This window comes from Oncorhynchus masou, chromosome 15, assembly GCF_036934945.1.
Source record: "Oncorhynchus masou masou isolate Uvic2021 chromosome 15, UVic_Omas_1.1, whole genome shotgun sequence".
NCBI lineage: Eukaryota > Metazoa > Chordata > Actinopteri > Salmoniformes > Salmonidae > Oncorhynchus > Oncorhynchus masou.
The window spans coordinates 20,757,712-20,774,846 of NC_088226.1; the positions used below are offsets into that span (position 1 = coordinate 20,757,712).

At 41.1% G+C, this 17,135-nt stretch overlaps 1 protein-coding gene across 1 annotated transcript in view; it reads left to right on the top strand.

The window, feature by feature from the left end:
- The window catches only part of fam171a2a (family with sequence similarity 171 member A2a), a 70,604-nt gene that overhangs the window by 1,032 nt on the left and 52,437 nt on the right, over positions 1 to 17,135 (top strand). The gene's annotated exons all lie outside the window — the stretch shown is intronic.

The window sequence follows — 17,135 nt, forward strand, 5'->3', positions numbered from 1 at the left end:
TGCATTTGTGAATGCGAGATGGTCGACAAGCTTGTTTTGGCTACTGTCATTTGCACGCACCCATTGTTGACATTGTACTTCTTCTTGTTGTTATGTCCCAAGAGGCCTCATGAATGGCCAAAGGACATTTTCTAATTTCAACAATGTTTGTTTTGGGTTCACAGGACTTTTGACACATTTCATTTATCCTGTTTCAAATCAGTTTCTCAGCAGGAATCATTTCACCATTTTATATTATTATTATTATTATTAAATAGGCTGTCCTGAGACAGTAGACTATGGTTTGCAATTAAACAAACTGATATAGGCCTACTGCCTGTCATTGTAACTGAACAGGAGAAAGGGGGACCTTCAAGCTGCTTGAAGTGGATGCTAGTGTCAATGCTTGGTAGTGATTTAGACCCCCTCTCCCATACATTTCCCTATCCTTCAACTGGTCCAAGCACGGTTTAGTTCAGATACTTTCAATATGTTGCAATTCCTTGTAGATGCCTCTTTTTATAGCTAAGCAGGCGTTTAAGAAGTCGTGTCCGCTATCTATATTTCATTAGCTGAGCTGTTTCCCACCAAAGAAACCTATTTCTGGAAGATGTGCTTATTGCTTTAGTGCTTTGGACAAGACTGTCAAGATGGGTAGAGCTTCTTAACCCATCCATGTCAAATTCAGTGTCATTTAATATTTTAGCTTCTCTAATCTTATCTATGAATAACCATAGATTATCCAATGTGAAGACCACTAGTTTCACAGACTGAGCAAACTGGTTGTGGTTGGTCTAGTAGTTTGTCCTTGCAGTATAGCTATATAGATTCAACTTTCTTGAAACACTTTCAAATAAGAAATCACATCAAAGTCTCTAGCACCTTGTTGTTATACCATGCTATTACACTGTGGGTTGATAGAAAGTATCCCAACTGGAGAGACAGGAAATGTTGATTAATTCATTTGAAGGTGTTGTCAACAACCATATTGATTTGTCAGACCGATGTTCTTTCATTACTTTATCATAAGAGCTCATGACCTCAATCTCTCCTCAGAAGTAGAGGTCCCTTTGAAGCAGTCAGAGAGTTTCCCATCTGAGGGGGGAAGTTGAGTCGCTGAAAGAATTAGGCTTTTGTGGATTGAACTGAGGCCGATGGGAAAAAGCTGGAGTGTCTTTCTTTTTTTTAATCGCAGTGGAAGTTCCTTTCTTTTAACAGCTCAGTAGCTCAGCAAGAATGAGATGAATCACCACAACCTATTAAAAAAAAGTATCATATTACCAACAAAATGCTTGGTCTAGGAATTAAAAGTAAATTATTTCAGAGATCAGTGGAGGGTGATGCTGTGGACAAAGTCAAATCGTGACCGACTGTCGTCTTGTCAGCTCAGCTCCTCCTGAAGACTCATATTTAGTTATGGGTAGGTGTTTGGATACGTCCCAAATGGCACCCTATTTCCAATATGCCCAGGTTAAAAGTAGTGCACTTCATAGGGAATAGGGTGCCATTTGGGACGCAAATTTTCCGGTGCACACTCTCTGCAGCATCAGTAATCAATGCATACATATTAATGGATATACTGTTGAAATGTATTATGTAGGGATTGAACCTAGTCATGGGGATGTTATCTATTCATCATTTAGTCTAATAGCACAATATTCAATGTAAGCCTGATGTCCCCAGAGAGCAGGTTTGTATGGTAGAAGAGTTAAGGATACTTAGAAATACTATATATGAAAATGGTCACATTTTTCTTTCAAACAAATTTGACTTTTCGCTGACATTAGAAATCCTCATATCTGAATTATTGTCCTGAAAAGGAACTTTTGATTCCAGGTCATCTTCAGTATGATGTTAACCGTGATCTTGGTTTGTCTTAACACTATTCCATGCTGAATTCTGAGATCAGAGTGACTGAGTGGAACGTGTCTTCTCTTTGTCCTCTCTTCGTCACTTGATGTTGTTGCCATTGTAATCTGTCCATGGTGAGTCCTGCCCCTTCCCCTCTGTGACCTCTATGTTGTCACCTACCCAGTTGCGGCAGTTTGTCACATGTCCATTTGTGGCTTTCTTTTGAAGTTTGTGTTTATCTGTCTTACAAGAGCCAGGTGCTGTCTGTCATTCAGACAGAGATACTCATACGGTTGTTGATGCTTCTATGGTACGAATCCTTGATTTGTCAAATGTCTGAGACGTATTGCTAGCTGCTTAGCGCCTGAGGTTGATTACATTTTTTTGTTGTTGCGAGGACAGAGGCAGTGTTGCTATTGTTGAGTTCAGGGGTTTATGTAAAAGCATCAGCTGTGTATACTTGCAGACTGACTGTGCCCACTGCCCAGAGCAACAACCAAAGCATGAAAAATGTGTGTTATTCTTGGGCTGTTTCTGCATGACCAACACCTAACTGTTCTAATCGGTCTGACAACTATTGTCTGCAGCCTGCCCCGGTCTGCGGACAATAGCCTGCTGATGCCTGGCCAGGCAGGGGTCATATGTGAGCTGACCGCAATGGATTTGTGTTGTCTGTACCCCCCCATCTTTCTCCCCACTGCCGCTGGGCAGGTGAACCATATAGGCTCAAATTCATAATTGTTCAGATTCATAATTGTTTGGCAGAACAGTCCCTTCTGTGCCCTGAGATCTAGGTTTTATTGTGTTTTTATTGAGCAAAATTATACATTTTCTTGTTTGTTTTCTATCGATGTCATGGGGTAATTTAGTGACAGGGTGGTTGTTCTGTATAGCTACACTTCAGGGGTAGTCTGTCCATATCTATACACTGCTGCACTTTGAGCCTTTGAGTTTGTTTAATTTAGGAAAACTATTCACATGAATAAAACATTTTAAAGACACGTGATCAAGGTGTAAATTGATAGTTATTTTAAAATACAATCCATTTTAGGGCTAAATTGTGGTCGATTTGCAGTGTACATATTATTATAATTATGTTTCCGGCCCCCGGACCATACACTCCAACAAAAATTGTCAGTTGGTGTTTTATCTTTTTATGCCTCCAGCATCCATATATTTTTTCCTTCATTGTGGTCATTGGGGACCCCTTTCGCTTAGGGCGACAACCTCTCCAGGTCATATTATTTGATGTTTAGCCACAAAAAAATCTTGTGGATCTTTTGAAAATCTCAAAATTTAACATCTGGTTAAATTGTGATGTGAAAATGCTGTCTCACTAATCCATCCGGAGGAAATAGCAGGCAGTGTAGAGTCGACATACACTTATGTCAAATATGGAAGCAATGTCAAGAAGGGGTCAGTTGTAATTAGCAATTCAATCGTTTCTTTTTAATTATACATTCTACTGCTGGGAGTGGAGCTGAGACACGGGCAAATTAGTTGGTTTCTACTGAAGAGTCGTAGCCTGGTCCATGATCAGTTTGTGCTGTCTTGCCAAATCATATGGGCACAATGACCATAGAAGTTGGCAAGACAGTATAATAATGATCTAGGACCAGGCTAGAAAGAGTGGTCTATCTGACTCAGGAACTTGCTCTGACTGACATCCTGTATTAGGATTCAGAGCACCTTGGACCAGGACCAGCCAGGCTGTTTTGCTGTAGCGGTAGCCTATGAAGGGGGGCTGGCTGTCTGCTGAGGAATTTTTGCCCAGGCAGCTGTACAGTGGGAGGAATCTGACTGTTGACACCTAACACCCTCTCTCCTCTCAGAGGAGACTAGTAGAGCTGTCTGGACATAGCATAGTAGCACAGCATAGCAACCCTTTGGAAATATAGACAGCCTAACACACCCGGCGCAGTCCTGCTACACCAGAGACACGCCCTACTCATTGAGTACTCAATCTTTTCTTTTATTCTATAGAATGTCTTTATTGGTTGTTCTTAAAGCACAACAAAAGTCATGTCCGTACATGGATTACTTCACAGCAAAAGTTTTCCATGGTTTCTGTGTGCAGGACACAGGTTAATGGTGCTTCTTGTTTTTTAGACCATACAGTACTGTGTATATATAGGTGGACCGTCATTCAAGTTATACACACATGCACTTATTCTTCCTAGGCTGATGATAGCATATTTGAACAAATAGCATTCGTACAGGACATTTTGTTGACAAAGGTCGCTTTTTTTTAAAGTCTTTTAAGGCCAACAACTGTTTCTTGTTTCCGCACAATGGGTGGATCCCTGAACCGTGGCTCTTTCCTTGAATTCTTGCCTTGTGATTTTATTTTCCTCCTAATGACAAGTTTATTCTGGAATGAGATTCATTTACTCCACAAGTGAGCCTGATAAAATCTAAACAACCTGCCTTGTCTCGAAACAAGGACTGCCAGCAAGCAATACCTAAATACACTGCTCAAAAAATAAAGGGAAGACTTAAACAACACAATATAACTCCAAGTCAATCACACTTCTGTGAAATCAAACTGTCCACTTAGGAAGCAACACTGATTGACAATAAATTTCACATGCTGCTGTGCAAATGGAATAGACAACAGGTGGAAATTATAGGCAATTAGCAAGACACCCCCCAATAAAGGAGTGGTTCTGCAGGTGGGGACCACAGACCACTTCTCAGTTCCTATGCTTCCTGGCTGATGTTTTGGTCACTTTTGAATACTGGTGGTGCTTTCACTCTAGTGGTAGCATAAGACTGAGTCTACAACCCACACAAGTGGCTCAGGTAGTGCAGCTCATCCAGGATGGCACATCAATGCAAGCTGTGGCAAGAAGGTTTGCTGTGTCTGTCAGCGTAGTGTCCAGAGCATGGAGTCGCTACCAGGAGACAGGCCAGTACATCATGAGACGTGGGGGAGGCCGTAGGAGGGCAACAACCCAGCAGCAGGACCGCTACCTCCGCCTTTGTGCAAGGAGGAGCACTGCCAGAGCCCTGCAAAATATCCTCCGGCAGGCCACAAATGTGCATGTGTCTGCTCAAACGGTCAGAAACAGACTCCATGAGGGTGGTATGAGGGCCCGACGTCCACAGGTGGGGGTTGTGCTTACAGCCCAACACTGTGCAGGACGTCTGGCATTTGCCAGAGAACACCAAGATTGGCAAATTCGCCACTGGCGCCCTGTGCTCTTCACAGATGAAAGCAGGTTCACACTGAGAACATGTGACTGACGTGACAGAGTCTGGTGACACCGTGGAGAACGTTCTGCTGCCTGCAACATCCTCCAGCATGACCGGTTTGGCGGTGGGTCAGTCATGGTGTGGGGTGGCATTTCTTTGGGGGGCGCACAGCTCTCCATGTGCTCGCCAAAGGTAGCCTGACTGCCATTAGGTACCGAGATGAGATCCTCAGACCCCTTGTGAAACCATATGCTGGTGCGGTTGGCCCTGGGTTCCTCCTAATGCAAGACAATGCTAGACCTCATGTGGCTGGAGTGTGTCAGCAGTTCCTGCAAGAGGAATGCATTGATGCTATGGACTGGCCCGCCTGTTCCCCAGACCTGAATCCAATTGAGTACATCTGGGACATCATGTCTCGCTCCATCCACCAAAGCCACGTTGCACCACAGACTATCCAGAAGTTGGCGGATGCTTTAGTCCAGGTCTGGGAGGAGATCCCTCAGGAGACCATCCGCCACCTCATCAGGAGCATGCCCAGGCATTGTAGGGAGGTCATACAGGTACGTGGAGGCCACACACTACTGAGCCTCATTTTGACTTGTTTTAAGGACATTACATCAACGTTGGATCAACCTGTAGTGTGGTTTTCCACTTAGATTTTGAGTGTGACTCCAAATCCAGACCTCCATGGGTTGATAAATTTGATTTCCATTGATAATTTTTGTGTGATTTTGTTGTCAGCACATTCAACTATGTAAAGAAAAAGGTATTTAATAAGAATATTTCATTCATTCAGATCTGGGATGTGTTATTTTAGTGTTCCCTTTATTTTTTTGAGCAGTGTATATCGTTTGACTTGCTATATAGTTTTCAGTTTGGCTAGGATACTCACAGTTCATATCCAACTTTCCTGCCCTTAGTAATGGATGAATTTCTGCTCCTTGGAAAATGTGATATTTGGAAAGGCTTCTAGTAAGAAACCATATCAAATCCTCTGTGGATTGGCATTTAAAACTAAGTGCCCTCATTATTTTCTGTTTCTATTATCTCACTTGTGTTAAGTAGGCTTCCACATTTTAACATGGATTATGTTTGAGAACAGTTGACTAATTTGGCATGTAAGCTTATTTGCCACACATTTGCCACACACATAAAAATGTCCAAGGAGAATTTGCTTCCATATCCCCAAAATACAGTTGGCAAACAACGTATTTTGTAAAGAAAGAATGACTCAAAAAGACTGGTAAGCGAATAACTTTTTTTCAAAGCTCTTATCCAAAGCGATTTACAGGATCAATGAGGGTTAAGTGCCTTGCTCAAGGGCACATCGGAAGGTTTTTCACCTAGTCGGCTCAGGGATTCGAAACAGCGACCTTTCAGTTATTGGCTCAATACTCTTACCTGCCGCTTTATGAAATTGCAAAGAAAATTTTGCAGGAAATAAGGACACAACAATGTGGTCAGTTTCGCAACTACCCTTTCTCGGTGTGAGGGTGAGTGAGCTACATCGTCGTATAACCGTCATATCTTTCCTTGATTTATTAACGTTAGGTTAAGGCATGATCACCCATAATTCAATTGTGAGATACTGACACTGTACACGGTTGTTGTATGTATGTCAGTGCCATATACTGTATGGAGATACTGTATGGAAGGCTCTGTGTATGTAATTCACCTCCACATGCTAGTTTCTCTAGCTACTCCTCTTAATCTTCTCACTGACCACATGCAGTACAAGCCAATGTGATGTCCCAGGCCAGCTTTAAACATCTGGGATAGGCTGCAGAGATCCAAAACATCTGGACATGATGACCAAGTTGTATTACTGCATCCCAGCAAGCTGCCGTGGCCTCACTCTGACCACAGATTATTCCGAGTGTAACCAGATCGTGCAATTGTGTTTTTTTCCCCTTCCAGCAGCTGTTTGATTCAGATACCACTCTTTTTGCTCAGAGTGCTACGAGTGTCTAAACACTGTAGATTCAACTCTTCTGTGAGTTATGTATTACTATCCAACACAAAAGCTTTTGATACCATTAATATGTACTAGCTGGGGTTGTGTGGGCGCGGGTGAGCGTGTTCTTCGATGATTGCCATGGTAACAAATTGCCGCATTCGGCCTGTTGTGTAGACATCAGGTGCTGTGGAATTGTGACTGTTAACTATGGAAGTATCGTTCATTTGCACGCCACTCATTCATGTGGTGAAATCATGTGATTTCATTGGATTATTCACTACTTCCTTCTTGTGCAAATGAGCAGAGACAATTTACTGTTACCCAGCAATGAAAAGTAGTGACCCCCTTAATGATATGAATCAGTGTTCATAATTACAGATCAGAAATGACTATTGGTTTCATATGGAGCAGGATGGCACTGGTAAAGAAAAAGCAGGGACGGTGCATTAACTCTGAGTTGATTGTAACAGTTATGTTTCTACTTCATCAATCAGAAATGGTGCCCTCTGTTTGATTGGTGTGTATTTTCCTGTTTTCTCATATCAAGAGTATTTAGTGTCCTTTCCTTTTTCCTCTGTGGTAATCAAGAGGACTAGCCTCTTGTCACTGGGATCCTGGCTCTCAGGGAGAGCACAGTAGGGGGAACTGTTTGTGGACTTTGGCTTGGAACTGTGTTTTCCTGTACTAGAACAGCCTTGATGTGTCCTGTGAGGCTGTGCTTCCACATGGAACAATGTCTTGCACCAGGGCCAGCACTTTCTGACCGGTGGATGGGTTTCCTCTCTGGGGATGCTAAGCAGTAGTTTATGACACTTGGAAATCAGCCATATCAACCTGTGTGTACTTTTCATTTCATCGAAACTTTTACTCATGTAATGACAAGCTAAGCTATCATCGCTTGCAGAGTTAGTCAGAAACCTCCACGCATGTTACGACAAAAGCAGCAAACCATTCACTTTCTAAGCTTATCTTATGCTGGAGAGGAGCTGTAATTATTCTGAAATGTCATGCTAAAGGTGAAGTGCTTTTGGGGCCCTTCTTGTGTGTAACCAAAGATAGCATTTTTAGCATGTAGGTGGTAGGGTTCAAGCTGAAAGTCTCATCCAAAGCTGTAACCCAACTTTAAGGACCCCTAACAACCTTCACACACCACATAACTCTCCCCCTGGGCCCTGGTAGATAATGGTGTTGAGGCCTGAGAGAGATCCTCTCTACTGATGTACTCCAGCTGTGGACCTAACCATGGACCCCCCCCCCACCCACCATGTCTCTCTCTCTCCAGCTCTCTTTGCTCTCTCTCTCTCCTCTCCCCCTCTCTGTGCAGCCTGAGGAAGTCCATCATGATGACTTCCAGCAGGTCAATGCGAGTAGGGAGGAGGTGATTTGGTTTGATTTATCTCCTCTTAACTCTCTCCTCGCCCTTGGTATCTCTACCTCCAAACCCTTTGTGTTTCATTTGGGTTAAGAGTGAGTCAGTCTTCTTAGATCAAAGAGTTTCCAAGGAGGTTTGACCTTGCTCACAGCAGAAGGACAGAGAGTGTGATTGTGACACGTCAGCCTTCCATCTTATCTGCCCTCTCAGGAAACTCACCCAAACAGTTTTACAAGGCTGTCCAGATTGAGGAAGCCCTTATGGGGGAAAAACCCTACCAGATTTCGCATATTTTAACAATTTATTTTGTAATGTTATTATTAGAAGGTGAATTCACCAATTTGTAAGTCGCTCTGGATAAGAGCGTCTGCTAAATGACTTAAATGTAATGTAATGTTGTTCTTATTATAAATAATGTAAAACCATGTGGTTTTGGAAAACTACACGTGATTCTATTTCACGCGAAGTTCTGTGAAATCTGACTGTACTCTCTCATCATTGATTACATTTTTTTTAATCTGAGGGTTTTAAATCGCTGAGAGAAGTACATTTGATTAATGATGAGAATTGTCAGATTAACAAATAACTAAAATAGCAGTGCAGACGGCACTCATTTGCTACATGCAGAGATGTACTGTATTATAGGTAATTAATGTGTAGGGGACTTTGAGAATTCTACTTCAACAAAAATTATTACACAGTTTAGCTCAACAGTGTGCCATATAGCTTGAAGCTAAAATCCTTCATTGAAACAATACCAACGCTGTCACTTCACCTGTGTTTTGGTGAAAAGCTGAGCGATGGGCCTGGAGAAATGTAACCCACTCTCAAATTCGTAGACAGAGCAAAATTATATTTTTAGCCATGTTTTGTGGCTATACAGTGTTTGTTTACATTTGCTGTTTACAAACATTGTAGTAAAACAAGCTTGTATTTTGGGTTGAACTAAGCTGATGAGGCATTTATAAGTTATATTCTTCAAGAATCAATGGGTATATACAGTTGAAGTCAGAAATTTACATACAGCTTAGCCAAATACATTTAAACTCAGTTTTTCACAATTCCTGACATTTAATCCTAGTAAAAATGAGGTTATGATCACCACTTTATTTTAAGAATGTGAAATGTCAGAATAATAGTAGAGATAATTATTTAAGCTTTTAAGTCTTTATTAACTAACATTCCCAGTGGGTCAGAAGTTTACCTACACTCAATTAATATTTGGTAGCATTGTTTTTAAATTGTTTAACTGGGTTCAAACGTTTCAGGTAGCCTTCCACAAGCTTCCCACAATACTTTGGGTGAATTTTGGCCCATTCCTCCTGACAGAGCTGGTGTAACTGAGTCAGGTCTGTAGGCCTCCTTGCTCACGCACTCTTTTTCAGTTCTGCACACATTTTCTATAGGATTAATTTCAGAGTTTTGTGATGGCCACTCCAATACCTCGACTTTGTTGTCCTTAAGCCATTTTGCAACAACTTTGGAAGTATGCTTGGGGTCATTGTCCATTTGGAAGACCCATTTGCGACCAAGCTTTAACTTCCTGATGTCTTGAGATGTTGCTTCAATATATCCACATAATTTTCCTGCCTCACGATGCCATCTATTTTGTGAAGTGCACCAGTCCCTCTTGCAGCAAATTTCCCCCAAAACATGATGCTGCCACCCCCGTGCTTCATGTTTGGGATGGTGATCTTCGGTATGGAAGCCCCCTTTTTCCTCCAAATATAACGATAGTCATTATGGCCAAACAGTTCTATTTTTGTTTCATCAGACCAGAGGACATTTCTCCAAAAACTACGATCTTTGTCCCCATGTGAAGTTGCAAACCATAGTCTGGCTCTTTTTAATGGCGGTTTTGGAGCAGTGGTTTCTTACTTGCTGACTTGCTGTCGATATAGGACTCATTTTACTGTGGATATAGATACTTTTGTACCTGTTCCTCCAGCATCTTAACAAGGTGCTTGCACTTTTCGCACCGAAGTTCGTTAATCTTTTGCCAGGTCGCAATTGTAAATTAAAACTTGTTCTCAACTTGCATACCTTGTTAAATAAAGGTGAAATAAAAAATAAATAAAATCTCTTGGAGACCGAGCGCGTCTCCTTCCTGAGCGGTATGACGGCTGCGTGGTTCCATGGTGTTTATACTTGCGTACTATTGTTTGAACAGATGAACGTGGTACCTTCAGACATTTGGAAATTGCTCCCATGGATGAACCAGACTTGTGGAGGTCTACAATTTTTTTGAATATCAGGAGCTTCTAAAGCCATGACATAATTTCTGAAATTTTCCAAGCCGTTTAAAGGCACAGTCAATTTAGTGCATGTAAACTTCTGATCCACTAGAATTGTGATACAGTGAATTATAAGTGAAATAATCTGTCTGTAAACAATTGTTGGAAAAATGACTTGTGTCATGCACAAAGTAGATATCCTAACCGACTTCTCAAAACTATAGTTTGTTAATAAGAAATTTGTGGAGTGGTTCAAAAACAAGTTTTACTGACTCCAACCTAAGTGTATGTAAACTTCCAACTTCAACTGTATCATTAAGTCCAAAAATGGATATAGCAACTAAGGATTCCAGCTTTAAACAAAACATACCATTTCATTACCTACCTTACCAAAACAACGTGTGAAATCATATTTTCACATATGTTCACACGTTGAGCTGAAATGTTCGTGTGAAAACACAAGACACGTGTGATGTACGTTGTTCACGTGTGTTCAATGTAGAGTTCACATGATACCACCTTTTCACATATGAGGAGAATACCATTTTTCACCTCACATGTGAATTGCAGTTTTACAAGAAATTAGCATTTGTTGTTTACAAACATTGTAGTAAAACAAGCTTGTATTTTGGGTTGAACTAAGCTGATGAGGCATTTAAAAGTTATATAATGTTTTTATAAGTTAAACATTCAAATGTTGTCATGTGTAGTTTCGTGGTATCACATGTTGAAATGTTGCATCCCCATTTATTTCACATTAAATCATGTTTTTACATGTGCTCAAAAGTTTTCACATGTGTAGTTTCTTGATATCGCATGTTGGTTTTACATTTTGTCACATTAACTTCACGTGAAATTCATGTGGTTTTTCCATAAGGGAAGTTCTTACCCCACGTCAGATACAAATTCTACGGAGCTATTCATCAGTCAAAGTGCTCCACCATATCAAGAAGTCTCAGGAGAGCTGTCTGTCTGTCTGACTGACTGGATGGAGGGCCCAGAGTCTGCTGGCTACTGATGAGGGTCACAGGCAAGGACAGACATTCCTGCATGGCTGTGGTCTGTATGCTCCTGCTCCCCCCCCCACCTCTCTCTCCTTTAACAAACAAGACCGCTATCTCTCTTTGGCTCTCTCTGTGACGGAGCTCTTGTTACTGAATTGCATTCTGGAACAATTACTGCTTGCACTGAGACCACCTGATAGTGAGTGTGTAATCGATGGCACATTTTAACAAGAAGAGACCGCAGCAGTGTGTATAGGCATCGGAACAGAGGAGCTAAAGACACACAATGAAGATCTCCATTTTACACCCTTGTTCAGTGGAGGCATCCTCCTCGGTGAATTTCATAAAAATAGTGAAACATTAAAGTTATCATTTTTAGACTCAACTTTACTGAATATATTCACATCACCAAATAATTGATTAAAACTAGAGGTCGACCGATTATGATGTTTTCAATACCGATACAGATTATAGGAGGACAAAAAAAAGCCAATACCGATTTATCGGACAATTTAAAAATAAATGTATTTGTAATAATGACTAATACATCAATAAAATAAATGTAGCCTCAAATAAATAATGAAACATGTTGAATTTGGTTTAAACAATGTAAAAACAAAGTGTTGGAGAAGAAAGTAAAAGTGCAATATGTGCCATGTAAGAAAGCTAACGTTTAAGTTCCGTAAACTTCTGGCAAATTAGGCGGCCCAATGTGTTGCATATAAAATTACTCTGCGTGCAATGAACACAAGAGAAGTGACAATTTCACCTGGTTAATATTGCCTGCTAACCTGGATTACTTTTAGCTAAATATGCAGGTTTAAAAATATATACTTCTGTGTATTGATTTTAAGAAATGCATTGATGTTTATGGTTAGGTACACATTAGAGCAAGGACAGTCCTTTTTCGCGAATACGCACCGCATCGATTGTATGCAACGCAGGACACGCTAGATAAACTAGTAACTAGTGATTATGATTGATTGATTGTTTTTTATAAGATACGTTTAATGATAGCTAGAAACTTACCGTGGCGTACTGCATTTGTGTAACAGGCGGGCTCCTCGGAGTGCAATGAGAGGCAGGTGGTTAGTGCGTTGGACTAGTTAACTGTAAGGTTGCAAGATTGAATCCCAGAGCTGACAAGGTAAAAATCTGTCGTTCTGCCCCTGAACAAGGCAGTTAACCCACCGTTCCTAGACCGTCATTGAAGTTAAGAATGTGTTCTTAACTGACTTGCCTAGTTAAATAAAGATTAAATAAAGGTGTAAAAAAAACAGCCAAATCCTTGTCCAAAAATACCGATTTCCGATTATGAAAACTTGAAATCGGCCCTAATTAATCAGCCATTCCGATGAATTGGTCGACCTCTAATTAAAACACACTGTTTTGCAATCAAGGCCTACAGAAGCTGCCGGAACTCTATAGGGAAGCACCATGGTATAGCCGGAGGACAGATAGTTTCCGTCCTCCTCTGGGTACATTGACTTCAATAGAAGATCTAGGAGGCTTATGATTCTCACCCACTTCCAAAGACATGCACAGTAATTATGACAACTTCCAGAGGGCATCCTCCAACCTATTAGAGCTCTTGCAGCATGAACTGACATGTTGTACACCCAATCAAATGATCAGATAATGAATCTAGCTAATTTGCACAGCAGTGCATAAAACAAAGAAGCAAGAGAGAGAAAGAGCCAGCTATATATCTTTTTTCTCACTTTCACTTACAGTAGTTGATCCCCTGCTGATTTTGTACGTTTGCCCACTGACAAAAAAATGTATCAGTCTATAATTTTAATGCTAGGTTTATTTGAACAGTGAGAGACAGAATAACACAAAAATCCAGAAAAACGCATGTCAAAAATGTTATGAATTGATTTGCATTTTAAAAATGGGGGAAATAAGTATTTGACCCCCTCTCAATTAGAAAGATTTCTGGCTCCCAGGTATCTTTTATACAGGTAACGAGCTGAGATTAGGACCACACTCTTAAAGGGAGTGCTCCTAATCTCATGTTCACAGAAGAAATCAATCAGATTCCAAACTCTCCACCATGGCCAAGACCAAAGAGCTCTCCAAGGATGTCAGGGACCTACACGAGGCTGGAATGGGCTACAAGACCATCACCAAGCAGCTTGGTGAGAAGCTGACAACAGTTGGTGCGATTATTCGCAAATGGAAGAAACACAAAAGAACTGTCAATCTCCCTCGGCCTGGGGCTCCATGCAAGATCACCTTGTGGAGTTGCAATGATCATGAGAACGGTGAGGAATCAGCCCAGAACTACACGGGAGGATCTTGTCAATGATCTCAAGGCAGCTGGGACCATAGTCACCAAGAAAACAATTGGTAACACACTACGCCGTGAAGGACTGAAATCCTGCAACGCCCGCAAGGTCTCCCTGCTCAAGAAAGCACATATACATGCCCGTCTGAAGTTTGCCAATGAACATCTGAATGATTCAGATAAGAACTGGGTGAAAGTGTTGTGGTCAGATGAGACCAAAATGGAGCTCTTTGGCATCAACTCAACGTGTTTGGAGGAGGAGGAATGCTGCCTATGACCCCAAGAACATCATCCCCACCGTCAAACATGGAGGTGGAAACATTATGCTTTGGGGGTGTTTTTCTGCTAAGGGGACAGGACTCAAACGTCAGCCTCAACCTTAATGACTTAGAGAAGATCTGCAAAGAGGCGTGGGACAAAATCCCTCCTGAGATGTGTGCAAACCTGGTGGCCAACTACAAGAAACGTCTGACCTCTGAATGCCAACAAGGTTTTGCCACCAAGTACTAAGTCATGTTTTGCAGAGGGGTCAAATACATATTTCCCTCATTAAAATGCAAATCAATATATAACATTTTTGCATGCGTTTTGTTGTTGTTATTCTGTCTCTCACTGTTCAAATAAACCTAGCATTAAAATTATAGACTACTCATTTCTTTGTCAGTGGGCAAAAGTACAAAATCAGCAGGGGATCAAATACTTTTTTCCCTCACTGTAGCTAGTGAATGCAGCTAGCTTGTTCAGCCTACTCAAACACCAGGCTCTAACGGCGAGGGATGCGATGTTAGATAGCTGGTTATGGCAATCCAACACTGGAACTCTTCCAAGTTAAGGTAAGCTTTTGGTTTTATTAATTTATTGCAACCCAGGGCCCACCGGTGTAATTACTAAACTGCTAGCTGACTACACTGTACTGCATGATTCTAGTGGGTTTACAAACATGTTAGTTAAAGTAGTTATGTTGACTATGACTTTAGCTAATATGGTGACAACGATGTAGGCTGTGTGTAACAGTTATATGGTTTGGCTTGGATTTTTTTTTTCTTGCCTGATCTGAGACAGCTGATGTGTTTTGCACTGAAGTCCACAAGCGAAGGGAAAAGGTAAGGGAGTGCGTAGATTCGAGTAGGAGTTATACAACGAGCAGAAATTATCATGCTGCTTGTATGTGGCTGCTATGAAAGTAAACTGTGTTTACGTGTTATCAAGTGTGTATTCATTCCGCCGATTCTGTTGAAAAACATTCCTTAAATTGAAGCAAACGGAACCAAACTGGGATTACAATATAAACAATTTTGCAATTGTTGGACTAATGATTACACCCTAGATCAACTTGATGCAGGCAAGAGTGTGCAAGGCAGTATTGAATGTGTTATTGTCTGTCACCTTGATTACTCAAATGAATTCCCTCGACCTGTGTACCTACGTTATAAACTTTCATTCATAGGCTAAGTTAGATTGTTGCACCCTCATGATGGGTATAGGGAAAATTTCTAGCCTAAACCTATTGACGTTACATTGAGCTGGGTGAATGGAATATGAATGACAGTCATATTCTGTAATAGAATTAAGGCCATGCTCATAATAAAAAACAACTTCTCCCTCATCTTAAACGTCAGCGACCGGCACTGTCCTCGGTCACCCCCTAAACCTCATTGTTAGTAACCCTCACGTATGCTTGAATAGGTTTGTGCGTCATGTCTGGGGAGGCTAAAGAAAGAAAGTGTGTGAACGTTGAATAACAGATGATTTCTATTCAAATAGCCTACAGTACCTCAATCAGCAAAATCACCAATTTATATTGAGTTGTGTAGTGTGAGCGAGGTGTGAAGTGACTAGATGAGATTTGGCCCGTAGCCAGAATGAGATGGCTCAGATCAGATCGTGGTGGGTAATGTGTGTGTTAAACAATGGAATGGAAATGAGCCTACTGCACATACAGGAAGAGCTGGCTGTGAGCAAACATGGAAATGGGACGTTGTTGGATTGCAGGAATACTTACCTTCCTATTCCAAGGCCACCCTGCTGCTCAGCTTCCCTCAGCCTTTTCTAAAAACCCATCTGCAGAGGGAGGAAGGGAAGGAGAGAGGGAGGGAGGTGGGGGAAAAAAAGAGGTACCAGAGGGAGGGAGAGAGAAAGAGGAGTGAGCGAGGGTGGGGGAGCCTATTCTCATTGACGAAAGTTGAAGGAGCGGCACTGCAACAAGATTTTTATTGACATATGTACATACACTTTTCAATTTACATCACATCTTTGCCTTACCTTTTGTTGCAGCTGGCAACATGACATTCTTGCTCTGCAGCTCCAATTTGCCTTAAACATCAGAGTAGCCACTAGCCAATAAACAAGTGTAACGGAGTTAAAAACCTGTTATGGCTGCCATCCCCCTATCGGGATAAGTGTCATCAACAACTGCTGAATAGCATAGCGCTACATACAATAAATATTACTATAAATATTTATATTCATGAAATCACAAGTGCAATATAGGAAAACACAGCTTAGCCTTTTGTTAATCCACCTGTCGTGTCAGATTTAGAAATGTTGCTTTACAGCGAAAGCAATCCAAGCGTTTGTGTAAGTTTATCGATCACACGATAAAACATTAAGTACACTTAGCATCAGGTAGCTCGTTCACGAAAATCAGAAAAGCAATCAAATGAATCGTTTACCTTTGATGATCTTCGGATGTTTTCACTCACGACTCCCAGTTACACAACAAATGTTCCGTTTGTTCCATAAAAATGATTTTTTATATCCAAAATACCTCAGTTTGTTTGTCACGTTATGTTCAGAAATCCACAGGAAAGAGTGATCCCGACAGCGCAGACGAAAATTACAAATAGTTTCCATTATGTCCACAGAAACATGTCAAATGTTTTTTAATAATCAATCCTCAGGTTGTTTTTAAAATATATATATCGATAATATATCAACCGCAAATGTCTTTCACAATAGGAGAGGGAAAGGAAATGGCTGTCCAAATTCTGTTGCACAAGCAAAACTCATGTGACCACTTGACGCGATGTTATCGTTCTGGCTCATTTTTCAAAATAAAAGCCTGAAACTATGTCTGAAGACTGTTGAATCTGGTTCATATCCCTTTAAATCCAGCAGAGGGAGGCTATGGAACATGGAGTTTTCGCCTGCAATATCAGTTATGTTATACTCAGACAATATTTTGACAGTTTTGGAAACTTTAGAGTTTTCTATCAAATACTAATAATAATATGCATATATTAGCAACTGAGAC